The following is a 22,252-nucleotide window of genomic DNA, read 5'->3' on the forward strand; positions in this document are numbered from 1 at the left end:
CTGGGAGATAAACATGTCATTATAATACACTGGGAGATAAACATGACATTACAATACACTGGGAGATAAACAAGGCATTATAAAACACTGGGAGATAAACAAGGCATTATAATACACTGGGAGATAAACAAGGCATTATAATACACTGGGAGATAAACAAGGCATTATAATACACTGGGAGATAAACATCTCATTATAATACACTGGGAGATAAACAAGGCATTATAATATACTGGGAGATAAACATCTCTTTGTAATACACTGTTAGATAAACAAGGCATTATAATACACTGGGAGATAAACATGGCATTACAATACACTGGGAGATAAACAAGGCATTATAAAACACTGGGAGATAAACAAGGCATTATAATACACTGGGAGATAAACAAGGCATTATAATACACTGGGAGATAAACAAGGCATTATAATACACTAGGAGATAAACATCTCATAATACACTGGGAGATAAACAAGGCATTATAATACACTGGGAGATAAACATGGCATTATAATACACTGGGAGGTAAACATCTCATTATAATACACTGGGAGATAAACAAGGCATTATAAAACACTGGGAGATAAACAAGGCATTATAATACACTGGGAGATAAACAAGGCATTATAATACACTGGGAGATAAACAAGGCATTATAATACACTGGGAGATAAACAAGGCATTATAATACACTGGGAGATAAACATGTCATTATAATACACTGGGAGATAAACATGACATTACAATACACTGGGGAGATAAACAAGGCATTATAAAACACTGGGAGATAAACAAGGCATTATAATACACTGGGAGATAAACAAGGCATTATAATACACTGGGAGATAAACAAGGCATTATAATACACTGGGAGATAAACATCTCATTATAATACACTGGGAGATAAACAAGGCATTATAATATACTGGGAGATAAACATCTCTTTGTAATACACTGTTAGATAAACAAGGCATTATAATACACTGGGAGATAAACATGGCATTACAATACACTGGGAGATAAACAAGGCATTATAAAACACTGGGAGATAAACAAGGCATTATAATACACTGGGAGATAAACAAGGCATTATAATACACTGGGAGATAAACAAGGCATTATAATACACTAGGAGATAAACATCTCATAATACACTGGGAGATAAACAAGGCATTATAATACACTGGGAGATAAACATGGCATTATAATACACTGGGAGGTAAACATCTCATTATAATACACTGGGAGATAAACATGGCATTACAATACACTGGGAGATAAACATGGCATTACAATACACTGGGAGATAAACATGGCATTATAATACACTGGGAGATAAACAAGGCATTATAATACACTGGGAGATAAACATGGCATTACAATACACTGGGAGATAAACAAGGCATTTTAATACACTGGGAGATAAACAAGGCATTATAATATACTGGGAGATAAACATCTCATTGTAATACACTGGGAGATAAACAAGGCATTATAATACACTAGGAGATAAACATCTCATAATACACTGGGAGATAAACAAGGCATTATAATACACTGGGAGATAAACATGGCATTACAATACACTGGGAGATAAACATGCCATTATAATACACTGGGAGATAAACATCTCATTATTATACACTGGGAGATAAACAAGGCATTACAATACACTGGGAGATAAACACGGCATTATAAAACACTGGGAGATAAACACGGCATTATAATACACTGGGAGATAAACAAGGCATTATAATACACTGGGAGATAAACAAGGCATTATAATACACTGGGAGATAAACATCTCATTATAATACACTGGGAGATAAACATCTCATTGTATTACACTGGGAGATAAACAAGGCATTATAATACACTGGGAGATAAACAAGGCATTATAATACACTAGGAGATAAACATCTCATAATACACTGGGAGATAAACAAGGCATTACAATGCACTGGGAGATAAACAAGGCATCATAATACACTGGGAGATAAACGTCATTATAATACACTGGGAGATAAACATGGCATTACAATACACTGGGAGATAAACAAGGCATTATAAAACACTGGGAGATAAACAATGCATAATACACTGGGAGATAAACAAGGCATAATACACTGGGAGATAAACATGGCATTACAATACACTGGGAGATAAACAAGGCACTATAATACACTGGGAGATAAACAAGGCATTACAATGCACTGGGGAGATAAACAAGGCATTATAATACACTGGGAGATAAACATGTCATTATAATACACTGGGAGATAAACATGGCATTACAATACACTGGGAGATAAACAAGGCATTATAAAACACTGGGAGATAAACATGGCATTACAATACACTGGGAGATAAACAAGGCATTATAAAACACTGGGAGATAAACACGGCATTATAATACACTGGGAGATAAACAAGGCATTATAATACACTGGGAGATAAACAAGGCATTATAATACACTAGGAGATAAACATCTCATAATACACTGCGAGATAAACAAGGCATTATAATACACTGGGAGATAAACATGGCATTATAATACACTGGGAGATAAACATCTCATTATAATACACTGGGAGATAAACATGGCATTACAGTACACTGGGAGATAAACATGGCATTACAATACACTGGGAGATAAACATGGCATTATAATACACTGGGAGATAAACAAGGCATTATAATACACTGGGAGATAAACATGGCATTACAATACACTGGGAGATAAACAAGGCATTATAAAACACTGGGAGATAAACAAGGCATTATAATACACTGGGAGATAAACAAGGCATTATAATACACTGGGAGATAAACAAGGCATTATAATACACTGGGAGATAAACATCTCATTATAATACACTGAAAGATAAACAAGGCATTATAATATACTGGGAGATAAACATCTCTTTGTAATACACTGGGAGATAAACAAGGCATTATAAAACACTGGGAGATAAACAAGGCATTATAATACACTGGGAGATAAACAAAGCATTATAATACACTGGGAGATAAACAAGGCATTATAATACACTAGGAGATAAACATCTCATAATACACTGGGAGATAAACAAGGCATTATAATACACTGGGGAGATAAACATGGCATTATAATACACTGGGAGATAAACATCTCATTATAATACACTGGGAGATAAACATGGCATTACAATACACTGGGAGATAAACATGGCATTACAATACACTGGGAGATAAACATGGCATTATAATACACTGGGAGATAAACAAGGCATTATAATACACTGGGAGATAAACATGGCATTACAATACACTGGGAGATAAACAAGGCATTATAATACACTGGGAGATAAACAAGGCATTATAATATACTGGGAGATAAACATCTCATTGTAATACACTGGGAGATAAACAAGGCATTATAATACACTGGGAGATAAACAAGGCATTATAATACACTAGGAGATAAACATCTCATAATACACTGGGAGATAAACATCTCATTATAATACACTGGGAGATAAACAAGGCATTATAATACACTGGGAGATAAACAAGGCATTATAATACACTGGGAGATAAACAAGGCATTATAATACACTGGGAGATAAACACGGCATTATAAAACACTGGGAGATAAACACGGCATTATAATACACTGGGAGATAAACAAGGCATTATAATACACTGGGAGATAAACAAGGCATTATAATACACTGGGAGATAAACAGGGCATTATAATATACTGGGAGATAAACATCATTATAGTACACTGGGAGATAAACAAGGCATTATAAAACACTGGGAGATAAACAAGGCATAATACACTGGGAGATAAACAAGGCATAATACACTGGGAGATAAACATCGCATTAAAATACACTGGGAGATAAACAAGGCACTATAATACACTGGGAGATAAACAAGGCATTACAATGCACTGGGAGATAAACAAGGCATTATAATACACTGGGAGATAAACATGTCATTATAATACACTGGGAGATAAACATGGCATTACAATACACTGGGAGATAAACAAGGCATTATAAAACACTGGGAGATAAACAAGGCATTATAATACACTGGGAGATAAACAAGGCATTATAATACACTGGGAGATAAACAAGGCATTATAATACACTGGGAGATAAACATCTCATTATAATACACTGAAAGATAAACAAGGCATTATAATATACTGGGAGATAAACATCTCTTTGTAATACACTGGGAGATAAACAAGGCATTATAAAACACTGGGAGATAAACAAGGCATTATAATACACTGGGAGATAAACAAAGCATTATAATACACTGGGAGATAAACAAGGCATTATAATACACTAGGAGATAAACATCTCATAATACACTGGGAGATAAACAAGGCATTATAATACACTGGGGAGATAAACATGGCATTATAATACACTGGGAGATAAACATCTCATTATAATACACTGGGAGATAAACATGGCATTACAATACACTGGGAGATAAACATGGCATTACAATACACTGGGAGATAAACATGGCATTATAATACACTGGGAGATAAACAAGGCATTATAATACACTGGGAGATAAACATGGCATTACAATACACTGGGAGATAAACAAGGCATTATAATACACTGGGAGATAAACAAGGCATTATAATATACTGGGAGATAAACATCTCATTGTAATACACTGGGAGATAAACAAGGCATTATAATACACTGGGAGATAAACAAGGCATTATAATACACTAGGAGATAAACATCTCATAATACACTGGGAGATAAACAAGGCATAATACACTGGGAGATAAACATGGCATTACAATACACTGGGAGATAAACAAGGCACTATAATACACTGGGAGATAAACAAGGCAATACAATGCACTGGGAGATAAACAAGGCATTATAATACACTGGGAGATAAACATGTCATTATAATACACTGGGAGATAAACATGGCATTACAATACACTGGGAGATAAACAAGGCATTATAAAACACTGGGAGATAAACATGGCATTACAATACACTGGGAGATAAACAAGGCATTATAAAACACTGGGAGATAAACACGGCATTATAATACACTGGGAGATAAACAAGGCATTATAATACACTGGGAGATAAACAAGGCATTATAATACACTAGGAGATAAACATCTCATAATACACTGGGAGATAAACAAGGCATTACAATGCACTGGGAGATAAACAAGGCATTATAATACACTGGGAGATAAACGTCATTATAATACACTGGGAGATAAACATGGCATTACAATACACTGGGAGATAAACAAGGCATTATAAAACACTGGGAGATAAACAAGGCATAATACACTGGGAGATAAACAAGGCATAATACACTGGGAGATAAACAAGGCATTATAATACACTGGGAGATAAACAAGGCATTACAATGCACTGGGAGATAAACAAGGCATTATAATACACTGGGAGATAAACATGTCATTATAATACACTGGGAGATAAACATGGCATTACAATACATTGGGAGATAAACAAGGCATTATAAAACACTGGGAGATAAACACGGCATTATAAAACACTGGGAGATAAACACGGCATTATAATACACTGGGAGATAAACAAGGCATTATAATACACTGGGAGATAAACAAGGCATTATAATACACTGGGAGATAAACAGGGCATTATAATATACTGGGAGATAAACATCATTATAGTACACTGGGAGATAAACAAGGCATTATAAAACACTGGGAGATAAACAATGCATAATACACTGGGAGATAAACAAGGCATAATACACTGGGAGATAAACAAGGCATAATACACTGGGAGATAAACATGGCATTAAAATACACTGGGAGATAAACAAGGCACTATAATACACTGGGAGATAAACAAGGCATTACAATGCACTGGGAGATAAACAAGGCATTATAATACACTGGGAGATAAACATGTCATTATAATACACTGGGAGATAAACATGGCATTACAATACACTGGGAGATAAACAAGGCATTATAAAACACTGGGAGATAAACAAGGCATTATAATACACTGGGAGATAAACAAGGCATTATAATACACTGGGAGATAAACAAGGCATTATAATACACTGGGAGATAAACAAGGCATTATAATACACTGGGAGATAAACAAGGCATTATAATACACTGGGAGATAAACATCTCATTATAATACACTGAAAGATAAACAAGGCATTATAATATACTGGGAGATAAACATCTCTTTGTAATACACTGGGAGATAAACAAGGCATTATAAAACACTGGGAGATAAACAAGGCATTATAATACACTGGGAGATAAACAAAGCATTATAATACACTGGGAGATAAACAAGGCATTATAATACACTAGGAGATAAACATCTCATAATACACTGGGAGATAAACAAGGCATTATAATACACTGGGAGATAAACATGGCATTATAATACACTGGGAGATAAACATCTCATTATAATACACTGGGAGATAAACATGGCATTACAATACACTGGGAGATAAACATGGCATTACAATACACTGGGAGATAAACATGGCATTATAATACACTGGGAGATAAACAAGGCATTATAATACACTGGGAGATAAACATGGCATTACAATACACTGGGAGATAAACAAGGCATTATAATACACTGGGAGATAAACAAGGCATTATAATATACTGGGAGATAAACATCTCATTGTAATACACTGGGAGATAAACAAGGCATTATAATACACTGGGAGATAAACAAGGCATTATAATACACTAGGAGATAAACATCTCATAATACACTGGGAGATAAACAAGGCATAATACACTGGGAGATAAACATGGCATTACAATACACTGGGAGATAAACAAGGCACTATAATACACTGGGAGATAAACAAGGCAATACAATGCACTGGGAGATAAACAAGGCATTATAATACACTGGGAGATAAACATGTCATTATAATACACTGGGAGATAAACATGGCATTACAATACACTGGGAGATAAACAAGGCATTATAAAACACTGGGAGATAAACATGGCATTACAATACACTGGGAGATAAACAAGGCATTATAAAACACTGGGAGATAAACACGGCATTATAATACACTGGGAGATAAACAAGGCATTATAATACACTGGGGAGATAAACAAGGCATTATAATACACTAGGAGATAAACATCTCATAATACACTGGGAGATAAACAAGGCATTACAATGCACTGGGAGATAAACAAGGCATTATAATACACTGGGAGATAAACGTCATTATAATACACTGGGAGATAAACATGGCATTACAATACACTGGGAGATAAACAAGGCATTATAAAACACTGGGAGATAAACAAGGCATAATACACTGGGAGATAAACAAGGCATAATACACTGGGAGATAAACAAGGCATTATAATACACTGGGAGATAAACAAGGCATTACAATGCACTGGGAGATAAACAAGGCATTATAATACACTGGGAGATAAACATGTCATTATAATACACTGGGAGATAAACATGGCATTACAATACATTGGGAGATAAACAAGGCATTATAAAACACTGGGAGATAAACAAGGCATTATAATACACTGGGAGATAAACAAGGCATTATAATACACTGGGAGATAAACATCTCATTATAATACACTGGGAGATAAACAGGGCATTATAATATACTGGGAGATAAACATCTCTTTGTAATACACTGGGAGATAAACAAGGCATTATAATACACTGGGAGATAAACAGGGCATTATAATATACTGGGAGATAAACATCATTATAGTACACTGGGAGATAAACATGGCATTACAATACACTGGGAGATAAACAAGGCATTATAAAACACTGGGAGATAAACAATGCATAATACACTGGGAGATAAACAAGGCATAATACACTGGGAGATAAACAAGGCATAATACACTGGGAGATAAACATGGCATTACAATACACTGGGAGATAAACAAGGCACTATAATACACTGGGAGATAAACAAGGCATTACAATGCACTGGGGAGATAAACAAGGCATTATAATACACTGGGAGATAAACATGTCATTATAATACACTGGGAGATAAACATGGCATTACAATACACTGGGAGATAAACAAGGCATTATAAAATACTGGGAGATAAACAAGGCATTATAATACACTGGGAGATAAACAAGGCATTATAATACACTGGGAGATAAACAAGGCATTATAATACACTGGGAGATAAACATCTCATTATAATACACTGGGAGATAAACAAGGCATTATAATATACTGGGAGATAAAAAATCTCTTTGTAATACACTGGGAGATAAACAAGGCATTATAATACACTGGGAGATAAACATGGCATTACAATACACTGGGAGATAAACAAGGCATTATAAAACACTGGGAGATAAACACGGCATTATAATACACTGGGAGATAAACAAGGCATTATAATACACTGGGAGATAAACAAGGCATTATAATACACTAGGAGATAAACATCTCATAATACACTGGGAGATAAACAAGGCATTATAATACACTGGGAGATAAACATGGCATTATAATACACTGGGAGATAAACATCTCATTATAATACACTGGGAGATAAACATGGCATTACAATACACTGGGAGATAAACATGGCATTACAATACACTGGGAGATAAACATGGCATTATAATACACTGGGAGATAAACAAGGCATTATAATACACTGGGAGATAAACATGGCATTACAATACACTGGGAGATAAACAAGGCATTACAATACACTGGGAGATAAACATGGCATTATAATACACTGGGAGATAAAAAAGGCATTATTATACACTGGGAGATAAACATCTCATTGTAATACACTGGGAGATAAACAAGGCATTATAATACACTGGGAGATAAACAAGGCATTATAATACACTAGGAGATAAACATCTCATAATACACTGGGAGATAAACAAGGCATTATAATACACTGGGAGATAAACATGGCATTACAATACACTGGGAGATAAACATGCCATTATAATACACTGGGAGATAAACATCTCATAATACACTGGGAGATAAACAAGGCATTATAATACACTGGGAGATAAACATGGCATTACAATACACTGGGAGATAAACATGCCATTATAATACACTGGGAGATAAACATCTCATTATAATACACTGGGAGATAAACAAGGCATTATAATACACTGGGAAATAAACAAGGCATTATAATACACTGGGAGATAAACAAGGCATTACAATACACTGGGAGATAAACACGGCATTATAAAACACTGGGAGATAAACACGGCATTATAATACACTGGGAGATAAACAAGGCATTATAATACACTGGGAGATAAACAAGGCATTATAATACACTGGGAGATAAACATCTCATTGTATTACACTGGGAGATAAACAAGGCATTATAATACACTGGGAGATAAACAAGGCATTATAATACACTAGGAGATAAACATCTCATAATACACTGGGAGATAAACAAGGCATTACAATGCACTGGGAGATAAACAAGGCATTATAATACACTGGGAGATAAACGTCATTATAATACACTGGGAGATAAACATGGCATTACAATACACTGTGAGATAAACAAGGCATTATAAAACATTGGGAGATAAACAATGCATAATACACTGGGAGATAAACAAGGCATAATACACTGGGAGTAAAACAAGGCCTTATACACTGGGAGATAAACATGGCATTAAAATACACTGGGAGATAAACAAGGCACTATAATACACTGGGAGATAAACATGTCATTATAATACACTGGGAGATAAACATGGCATTACAATACACTGGGAGATAAACAAGGCATTATAAAACACTGGGAGATAAACAAGGCATTATAATACACTGGGAGATAAACAAGGCATTATAATACACTGGGAGATAAACAAGGCATTATAATACACTGGGAGATAAACATCTCATTATAATACACTGGGAGATAAACAAGGCATTATAATATACTGGGAGATAAACATCTCTTTGTAATACACTGGGATATAAACAAGGCATTATAATACACTGTGAGATAAACAGGGCATTATAATATACTGGGAGATAAACATCTCATTGTAATACACTGGGAGATAAACAAGGCATTACAATACACTGGGAGATAAACACGGCCTTATAAAACACTGGGAGATAAAATCGGCATTATAATACACTGGGAGATAAACAAGGCATTATAATACACTGGGAGATAAACAAAGCATTATAATACACTGGGAGATAAACAAGGCATTATAATACACTGGGAGATAAACAAGGCATTATAATACACTGGGAGATAAACAAGGCATTATAATACACTGGGAGATAAACACGGCATTATAAAACACTGGGAGATAAACACGGCATTATAATACACTGGGAGATAAACAAGGCATTATAATACACTGGGAGATAAACAAGGCATTATAATACACTGGGAGATAAACAGGGCATTATAATATACTGGGAGATAAACATCATTATAGTACACTGGGAGATAAACAAGGCATTATAAAACACTGGGAGATAAACAATGCATAATACACTGGGAGATAAACAAGGCATAATACACTGGGAGATAAACAAGGCATAATACACTGGGAGATAAACATGGCATTAAAATACACTGGGAGATAAACAAGGCACTATAATACACTGGGAGATAAACAAGGCATTACAATGCACTGGGAGATAAACAAGGCATTATAATACACTGGGAGATAAACATGTCATTATAATACACTGGGAGATAAACATGACATTACAATACACTGGGAGATAAACAAGGCATTATAAAACACTGGGAGATAAACAAGGCATTATAATACACTGGGAGATAAACAAGGCATTATAATACACTGGGAGATAAACAAGGCATTATAATACACTGGGAGATAAACATCTCATTATAATACACTGGGAGATAAACAAGGCATTATAATATACTGGGAGATAAACATCTCTTTGTAATACACTGTTAGATAAACAAGGCATTATAATACACTGGGAGATAAACATGGCATTACAATACACTGGGAGATAAACAAGGCATTATAAAACACTGGGAGATAAACAAGGCATTATAATACACTGGGAGATAAACAAGGCATTATAATACACTGGGAGATAAACAAGGCATTATAATACACTAGGAGATAAACATCTCATAATACACTGGGAGATAAACAAGGCATTATAATACACTGGGAGATAAACATGGCATTATAATACACTGGGAGGTAAACATCTCATTATAATACACTGGGAGATAAACATTGCATTACAATACACTGGCAGATAAACAAGGCACTATAATACACTGGGAGATAAACAAGGCATTACAATGCACTGGGAGATAAACAAGGCATTATAATACACTGGGAGATAAACATGTCATTATAATACACTGGGAGATAAACATGACATTACAATACACTGGGAGATAAACAAGGCATTATAAAACACTGGGAGATAAACAAGGCATTATAATACACTGGGAGATAAACAAGGCATTATAATACACTGGGAGATAAACAAGGCATTATAATACACTGGGAGATAAACATCTAATTATAATACACTGGGAGATAAACAAGGCATTATAATATACTGGGAGATAAACATCTCTTTGTAATACACTGTTAGATAAACAAGGCATTATAATACACTGGGAGATAAACATGGCATTACAATACACTGGGAGATAAACAAGGCATTATAAAACACTGGGAGATAAACAAGGCATTATAATACACTGGGAGATAAACAAGGCATTATAATACACTGGGAGATAAACAAGGCATTATAATACACTAGGAGATAAACATCTCATAATACACTGGGAGATAAACAAGGCATTATAATACACTGGGAGATAAACATGGCATTATAATACACTGGGAGGTAAACATCTCATTATAATACACTGGGAGATAAACAAGGCATTATAAAACACTGGGAGATAAACAAGGCATTATAATACACTGGGAGATAAACAAGGCATTATAATACACTGGGAGATAAACAAGGCATTATAATACACTGGGAGATAAACAAGGCATTATAATACACTGGGGAGATAAACATGTCATTATAATACACTGGGAGATAAACATGACATTACAATACACTGGGAGATAAACAAGGCATTATAATACACTGGGAGATAAACAAGGCATTATAATACACTGGGAGATAAACAAGGCATTATAATACACTGGGAGATAAACAAGGCATTATAATACACTGGGAGATAAACATCTCATTATAATACACTGGGAGATAAACAAGGCATTATAATATACTGGGAGATAAACATCTCTTTGTAATACACTGTTAGATAAACAAGGCATTATAATACACTGGGAGATAAACATGGCATTACAATACACTGGGAGATAAACAAGGCATTATAAAACACTGGGAGATAAACAAGGCATTATAATACACTGGGAGATAAACAAGGCATTATAATACACTGGGAGATAAACAAGGCATTATAATACACTAGGAGATAAACATCTCATAATACACTGGGAGATAAACAAGGCATTATAATACACTGGGAGATAAACATGGCATTATAATACACTGGGAGGTAAACATCTCATTATAATACACTGGGAGATAAACATTGCATTACAATACACTGGCAGATAAACATGGCATTACAATACACTGGGAGATAAACATGGCATTATAATACACTGGGAGATAAACAAGGCATTATAATACACTGGGAGATAAACATGGCATTACAATACACTGGGAGATAAACAAGGCATTTTAATACACTGGGAGATAAACAAGGCATTATAATATACTGGGAGATAAACATCTCATTGTAATACACTGGGAGATAAACAAGGCATTATAATACACTAGGAGATAAACATCTCATAATACACTGGGAGATAAACAAGGCATTATAATACACTGGGAGATAAACATGGCATTACAATACACTGGGAGATAAACATGCCATTATAATACACTGGGAGATAAACATCTCATTATTATACACTGGGAGATAAACAAGGCATTACAATACACTGGGAGATAAACACGGCATTATAAAACACTGGGAGATAAACACGGCATTATAATACACTGGGAGATAAACAAGGCATTATAATACACTGGGGAGATAAACAAGGCATTATAATACACTGGGAGATAAACATCTCATTATAATACACTGGGAGATAAACATCTCATTGTATTACACTGGGAGATAAACAAGGCATTATAATACACTGGGAGATAAACAAGGCATTATAATACACTAGGAGATAAACATCTTATAATACACTGGGAGATAAACAAGGCATTACAATGCACTGGGAGATAAACAAGGCATCATAATACACTGGGAGATAAACGTCATTATAATACACTGGGAGATAAACATGGCATTACAATACACTGGGAGATAAACAAGGCATTATAAAACACTGGGAGATAAACAATGCATAATACACTGGGAGATAAACAAGGCATAATACACTGGGAGATAAACATGGCATTACAATACACTGGGAGATAAACAAGGCACTATAATACACTGGGAGATAAACAAGGCATTACAATGCACTGGGAGATAAACAAGGCATTATAATACACTGGGAGATAAACATGTCATTATAATACACTGGGGAGATAAACATGGCATTACAATACACTGGGAGATAAACAAGGCATTATAAAACACTGGGAGATAAACATGGCATTACAATACACTGGGAGATAAACAAGGCATTATAAAACACTGGGAGATAAACACGGCATTATAATACACTGGGAGATAAACAAGGCATTATAATACACTGGGAGATAAACAAGGCATTATAATACACTAGGAGATAAACATCTCATAATACACTGCGAGATAAACAAGGCATTATAATACACTGGGAGATAAACATGGCATTATAATACACTGGGAGATAAACATCTCATTATAATACACTGGGAGATAAACATGGCATTACAGTACACTGGGAGATAAACATGGCATTACAATACACTGGGAGATAAACATGGCATTATAATACACTGGGAGATAAACAAGGCATTATAATACACTGGGAGATAAACATGGCATTACAATACACTGGGAGATAAACAAGGCGTTATAAAACACTGGGAGATAAACAAGGCATTATAATACACTGGGAGATAAACAAGGCATTATAATACACTGGGAGATAAACAAGGCATTATAATACACTGGGAGATAAACATCTCATTATAATACACTGAAAGATAAACAAGGCATTATAATATACTGGGAGATAAACATCTCTTTGTAATACACTGGGAGATAAACAAGGCATTATAAAACACTGGGAGATAAACAAGGCATTATAATACACTGGGAGATAAACAAAGCATTATAATACACTGGGAGATAAACAAGGCATTATAATACACTAGGAGATAAACATCTCATAATACACTGGGAGATAAACAAGGCATTATAATACACTGGGAGATAAACATGGCATTATAATACACTGGGAGATAAACATCTCATTATAATACACTGGGAGATAAACATGGCATTACAATACACTGGGAGATAAACATGGCATTACAATACACTGGGAGATAAACATGGCATTATAATACACTGGGAGATAAACAAGGCATTATAATACACTGGGAGATAAACATGGCATTACAATACACTGGGAGATAAACAAGGCATTATAATACACTGGGAGATAAACAAGGCATTATAATATACTGGGAGATAAACATCTCATTGTATTACACTGGGAGATAAACAAGGCATTATAATACACTGGGAGATAAACAAGGCATTATAATACACTAGGAGATAAACATCTCATAATACACTGGGAGATAAACAAGGCATTACAATGCACTGGGAGATAAACAAGGCATAATAATACACTGGGAGATAAACGTCATTATAATACACTGGGAGATAAACATGGCATTACAATACACTGTGAGATAAACAAGGCATTATAAAACACTGGGAGATAAACAATGCATAATACACTGGGAGATAAACAAGGCATAATACACTGGGAGTAAAACAAGGCATAATACACTGGGAGATAAACATGGCATTAAAATACACTGGGAGATAAACAAGGCACTATAATACACTGGGAGATAAACATGTCATTATAATACACTGGGAGATAAACATGGCATTACAATACACTGGGAGATAAACAAGGCATTATAAAACACTGGGAGATAAACAAGGCATTATAATACACTGGGAGATAAACAAGGCATTATAATACACTGGGAGATAAACAAGGCATTATAATACACTGGGAGATAAACATCTCATTATAATACACTGGGAGATAAACAAGGCATTATAATATACTGGGAGATAAACATCTCTTTGTAATACACTGGGATATAAACAAGGCATTATAATACACTGTGAGATAAACAGGGCATTATAATATACTGGGAGATAAACATCTCATTGTAATACACTGGGAGATAAACAAGGCATTACAATACACTGGGAGATAAACACGGCCTTATAAAACACTGGGAGATAAAATCGGCATTATAATACACTGGGAGATAAACAAGGCATTATAATACACTGGGAGATAAACAAAGCATTATAATACACTGGGAGATAAACAAGGCATTATAATACACTGGGAGATAAACAAGGCATTATAATACACTGGGAGATAAACAAGGCATTATAATACACTGGGAGATAAACACGGCATTATAAAACACTGGGAGATAAACACGGCATTATAATACACTGGGAGATAAACAAGGCATTATAATACACTGGGAGATAAACAAGGCATTATAATACACTGGGAGATAAACAGGGCATTATAATATACTGGGAGATAAACATCATTATAGTACACTGGGAGATAAACAAGGCATTATAAAACACTGGGAGATAAACAATGCATAATACACTGGGAGATAAACAAGGCATAATACACTGGGAGATAAACAAGGCATAATACACTGGGAGATAAACATGGCATTAAAATACACTGGGAGATAAACAAGGCACTATAATACACTGGGAGATAAACAAGGCATTACAATGCACTGGGAGATAAACAAGGCATTATAATACACTGGGAGATAAACATGTCATTATAATACACTGGGAGATAAACATGACATTACAATACACTGGGAGATAAACAAGGCATTATAAAACACTGGGAGATAAACAAGGCATTATAATACACTGGGAGATAAACAAGGCATTATAATACACTGGGAGATAAACAAGGCATTATAATACACTGGGAGATAAACATCTCATTATAATACACTGGGAGATAAACAAGGCATTATAATATACTGGGAGATAAACATCTCTTTGTAATACACTGTTAGATAAACAAGGCATTATAATACACTGGGAGATAAACATGGCATTACAATACACTGGGAGATAAACAAGGCATTATAAAACACTGGGAGATAAACAAGGCATTATAATACACTGGGAGATAAACAAGGCATTATAATACACTGGGAGATAAACAAGGCATTATAATACACTAGGAGATAAACATCTCATAATACACTGGGAGATAAACAAGGCATTATAATACACTGGGAGATAAACATGGCATTATAATACACTGGGAGGTAAACATCTCATTATAATACACTGGGAGATAAACATTGCATTACAATACACTGGCAGATAAACAAGGCACTATAATACACTGGGAGATAAACAAGGCATTACAATGCACTGGGAGATAAACAAGGCATTATAATACACTGGGAGATAAACATGTCATTATAATACACTGGGAGATAAACATGACATTACAATACACTGGGAGATAAACAAGGCATTATAAAACACTGGGAGATAAACAAGGCATTATAATACACTGGGAGATAAACAAGGCATTATAATACACTGGGAGATAAACAAGGCATTATAATACACTGGGAGATAATCATCTCATTATAATACACTGGGAGATAAACAAGGCATTATAATATACTGGGAGATAAACATCTCTTTGTAATACACTGTTAGATAAACAAGGCATTATAATACACTGGGAGATAAACATGGCATTACAATACACTGGGAGATAAACAAGGCATTATAAAACACTGGGAGATAAACAAGGCATTATAATACACTGGGAGATAAACAAGGCATTATAATACACTGGGAGATAAACAAGGCATTATAATACACTGGGAGATAAACATCTCATAATACACTGGGAGATAAACAAGGCATTATAATACACTGGGAGATAAACATGGCATTATAATACACTGGGAGGTAAACATCTCATTATAATACACTGGGAGATAAACAAGGCATTATAAAACACTGGGAGATAAACAAGGCATTATAATACACTGGGAGATAAACAAGGCATTATAATACACTGGGAGATAAACAAGGCATTATAATACACTGGGAGATAAACAAGGCATTATAATACACTGGGAGATAAACATGTCATTATAATACACTGGGAGATAAACATGACATTACAATACACTGGGAGATAAACAAGGCATTATAAAACACTGGGAGATAAACAAGGCATTATAATACACTGGGAGATAAACAAGGCATTATAATACACTGGGAGATAAACAAGGCATTATAATACACTGGGAGATAAACATCTCATTATAATACACTGGGAGATAAACAAGGCATTATAATATACTGGGAGATAAACATCTCTTTGTAATACACTGTTAGATAAACAAGGCATTATAATACACTGGGAGATAAACATGGCATTACAATACACTGGGAGATAAACAAGGCATTATAAAACACTGGGAGATAAACAAGGCATTATAATACACTGGGAGATAAACAAGGCATTATAATACACTGGGAGATAAACAAGGCATTATAATACACTAGGAGATAAACATCTCATAATACACTGGGAGATAAACAAGGCATTATAATACACTGGGAGATAAACATGGCATTATAATACACTGGGAGGTAAACATCTCATTATAATACACTGGGAGATAAACATTGCATTACAATACACTGGCAGATAAACATGGCATTACAATACACTGGGAGATAAACATGGCATTATAATACACTGGGAGATAAACAAGGCATTATAATACACTGGGAGATAAACATGGCATTACAATACACTGGGAGATAAACAAGGCATTTTAATACACTGGGAGATAAACAAGGCATTATAATATACTGGGAGATAAACATCTCATTGTAATACACTGGGAGATAAACAAGGCATTATAATACACTAGGAGATAAACATCTCATAATACACTGGGAGATAAACAAGGCATTATAATACACTGGGAGATAAACATGGCATTACAATACACTGGGAGATAAACATGCCATTATAATACACTGGGAGATAAACATCTCATTATTATACACTGGGAGATAAACAAGGCATTACAATACACTGGGAGATAAACACGGCATTATAAAACACTGGGAGATAAACACGGCATTATAATACACTGGGGAGATAAACAAGGCATTATAATACACTGGGAGATAAACAAGGCATTATAATACACTGGGAGATAAACATCTCATTATAATACACTGGGAGATAAACATCTCATTGTATTACACTGGGAGATAAACAAGGCATTATAATACACTGGGAGATAAACAAGGCATTATAATACACTAGGAGATAAACATCTTATAATACACTGGGAGATAAACAAGGCATTACAATGCACTGGGAGATAAACAAGGCATCATAATACACTGGGAGATAAACGTCATTATAATACACTGGGAGATAAACATGGCATTACAATACACTGGGAGATAAACAAGGCATTATAAAACACTGGGAGATAAACAATGCATAATACACTGGGAGATAAACAAGGCATAATACACTGGGAGATAAACATGGCATTACAATACACTGGGAGATAAACAAGGCACTATAATACACTGGGAGATAAACAAGGCATTACAATGCACTGGGAGATAAACAAGGCATTATAATACACTGGGAGATAAACATGTCATTATAATACACTGGGAGATAAACATGGCATTACAATACACTGGGAGATAAACAAGGCATTATAAAACACTGGGAGATAAACATGGCATTACAATACACTGGGAGATAAACAAGGCATTATAAAACACTGGGAGATAAACACGGCATTATAATACACTGGGAGATAAACAAGGCATTATAATACACTGGGAGATAAACAAGGCATTATAATACACTAGGAGATAAACATCTCATAATACACTGCGAGATAAACAAGGCATTATAATACACTGGGAGATAAACATGGCATTATAATACACTGGGAGATAAACATCTCATTATAATACACTGGGGAGATAAACATGGCATTACAGTACACTGGGAGATAAACATGGCATTACAATACACTGGGAGATAAACATGGCATTATAATACACTGGGAGATAAACAAGGCATTATAATACACTGGGAGATAAACATGGCATTACAATACACTGGGAGATAAACAAGGCGTTATAAAACACTGGGAGATAAACAAGGCATTATAATACACTGGGAGATAAACAAGGCATTATAATACACTGGGAGATAAACAAGGCATTATAATACACTGGGAGATAAACATCTCATTATAATACACTGAAAGATAAACAAGGCATTATAATATACTGGGAGATAAACATCTCTTTGTAATACACTGGGAGATAAACAAGGCATTATAAAACACTGGGAGATAAACAAGGCATTATAATACACTGGGAGATAAACAAAGCATTATAATACACTGGGGAGATAAACAAGGCATTATAATACACTAGGAGATAAACATCTCATAATACACTGGGAGATAAACAAGGCATTATAATACACTGGGAGATAAACATGGCATTATAATACACTGGGAGATAAACATCTCATTATAATACACTGGGAGATAAACATGGCATTACAATACACTGGGAGATAAACATGGCATTACAATACACTGGGAGATAAACATGGCATTATAATACACTGGGAGATAAACAAGGCATTATAATACACTGGGAGATAAACATGGCATTACAATACACTGGGAGATAAACAAGGCATTATAATACACTGGGAGATAAACAAGGCATTATAATATACTGGGAGATAAACATCTCATTGTAATACACTGGGAGATAAACAAGGCATTATAATACACTGGGAGATAAACAAGGCATTATAATACACTAGGAGATAAACATCTCATAATACACTGGGAGATAAACATCTCATTATAATACACTGGGAGATAAACAAGGCATTATAATACACTGGGAGATAAACAAGGCATTATAATACACTGGGAGATAAACAAGGCATTATAATACACTGGGAGATAAACACGGCATTATAAAACACTGGGAGATAAACACGGCATTATAATACACTGGGAGATAAACAAGGCATTATAATACACTGGGAGATAAACAAGGCATTATAATACACTGGGAGATAAACAGGGCATTATAATATACTGGGAGATAAACATCATTATAGTACACTGGGAGATAAACAAGGCATTATAAAACACTGGGAGATAAACAAGGCATAATACACTGGGAGATAAACAAGGCATAATACACTGGGAGATAAACATCGCATTAAAATACACTGGGAGATAAACAAGGCACTATAATACACTGGGAGATAAACAAGGCATTACAATGCACTGGGAGATAAACAAGGCATTATAATACACTGGGAGATAAACATGTCATTATAATACACTGGGAGATAAACATGGCATTACAATACACTGGGAGATAAACAAGGCATTATAAAACACTGGGAGATAAACAAGGCATTATAATACACTGGGAGATAAACAAGGCATTATAATACACTGGGAGATAAACAAGGCATTATAATACACTGGGAGATAAACATCTCATTATAATACACTGAAAGATAAACAAGGCATTATAATATACTGGGAGATAAACATCTCTTTGTAATACACTGGGAGATAAACAAGGCATTATAAAACACTGGGAGATAAACAAGGCATTATAATACACTGGGAGATAAACAAAGCATTATAATACACTGGGAGATAAACAAGGCATTATAATACACTAGGAGATAAACATCTCATAATACACTGGGAGATAAACAAGGCATTATAATACACTGGGAGATAAACATGGCATTATAATACACTGGGAGATAAACATCTCATTATAATACACTGGGAGATAAACATGGCATTACAATACACTGGGAGATAAACATGGCATTACAATACACTGGGAGATAAACATGGCATTATAATACACTGGGAGATAAACAAGGCATTATAATACACTGGGAGATAAACATGGCATTACAATACACTGGGAGATAAACAAGGCATTATAATACACTGGGAGATAAACAAGGCATTATAATATACTGGGAGATAAACATCTCATTGTAATACACTGGGAGATAAACAAGGCATTATAATACACTGGGAGATAAACAAGGCATTATAATACACTAGGAGATAAACATCTCATAATACACTGGGAGATAAACAAGGCATAATACACTGGGAGATAAACATGGCATTACAATACACTGGGAGATAAACAAGGCACTATAATACACTGGGGAGATAAACAAGGCAATACAATGCACTGGGAGATAAACAAGGCATTATAATACACTGGGAGATAAACATGTCATTATAATACACTGGGAGATAAACATGGCATTACAATACACTGGGAGATAAACAAGGCATTATAAAACACTGGGAGATAAACATGGCATTACAATACACTGGGAGATAAACAAGGCATTATAAAACACTGGGAGATAAACACGGCATTATAATACACTGGGAGATAAACAAGGCATTATAATACACTGGGAGATAAACAAGGCATTATAATACACTAGGAGATAAACATCTCATAATACACTGGGAGATAAACAAGGCATTACAATGCACTGGGAGATAAACAAGGCATTATAATACACTGGGAGATAAACGTCATTATAATACACTGGGAGATAAACATGGCATTACAATACACTGGGAGATAAACAAGGCATTATAAAACACTGGGAGATAAACAAGGCATAATACACTGGGAGATAAACAAGGCATAATACACTGGGAGATAAACAAGGCATTATAATACACTGGGAGATAAACAAGGCATTACAATGCACTGGGAGATA

The sequence above is a fragment of the Salmo salar genome, unplaced genomic scaffold (assembly GCF_905237065.1).
Source record: "Salmo salar unplaced genomic scaffold, Ssal_v3.1, whole genome shotgun sequence".
NCBI classification, from domain to species: domain Eukaryota; kingdom Metazoa; phylum Chordata; class Actinopteri; order Salmoniformes; family Salmonidae; genus Salmo; species Salmo salar.